Raw genomic sequence first — 960 nt, 5'->3', positions numbered from 1 at the left:
TTGGGGCGTGAGGCGGTAACAATTTCAGGTTCTCAGTTTTGGACAGAACCCAAGTGTGAGATAGAAGTGCGCGATGTGGACCACGACTGCTGTGGTGATTGAGCCCAGGCCCCTCAGGCATCACAGCGAATGGCAGCAGCTTATGGTTGGTTGGGGGTGTTACGCGGAAAATTTGATGTTTACTGGTCGGTCTCAGCTCCGAGTCAAAGCTCACGGCTTGACATCACCGGTCCAAGAAAGAGAGGTTCCGGGTCCTCCTCCCCCTGCGCACGGCTAACAGCCTACTGCAGTGCGGGGGCGACCGGCTCTCTTTGAGGGTGCCGGTGTGGTGATGTTCTTGAGTTTTGGCTTGGAGCTGATGACGTCGAACAAGGCCGGGATGTGGACCGCGACAACTGTGGCGATACAGCCAGGGACCACTGGTGATTACAGCGAGTGCGGGCAGTCTTCCGCTGTTGGGGAGTAAGGCGGTAACAATTTCAGGTTGTCAGTTTTGGACCGGACAGAAACTAAGTGTGAGATAGAAGTGTAACGGAGCCCTTTGGCTTCGCACACACTCTCGCACACACCCTGTTGTGTCTTTTTGTCTTTTTACTTTTTTTGCAAATAAATAACTTACGACCCCCGACGACCAATGACCATCCGAGTTGCCCGCAAGTCCCAAGACCAGTCCCCCGCCACAATCGTGGTGGACGACCTGGACTCAGAGTCAAGCTTTGACGACGCCAGGATACCAAGGAAGAGGGTGCGACGCCATGTAACCCGCACCAAGAAGGCCCGCGAAGACGGGGAGTCGAGCCCAACCTTGACAGCTGAGCCGGGCGATATCCCTGAGGTTGTCTCAGCCTGCCCAGAGTTCGCTGGAGAGGCTCTGGCGACTCCTCTCTGCTTCGAGCGGTCTTCGGGACGGTTGGTGCCGCCCCCTGGCTGGTTCATTCCACCAGCCACCAAAGCCTTGTG

The sequence above is a fragment of the Gregarina niphandrodes genome (genome assembly GCF_000223845.1).
Source record: "Gregarina niphandrodes unplaced genomic scaffold scaffold00258, whole genome shotgun sequence".
NCBI classification, from domain to species: domain Eukaryota; phylum Apicomplexa; class Conoidasida; order Eugregarinorida; family Gregarinidae; genus Gregarina; species Gregarina niphandrodes.
The sequence above is the reverse complement of the archived record's forward strand: the minus strand, read 5'-3'. Positions refer to the sequence as shown.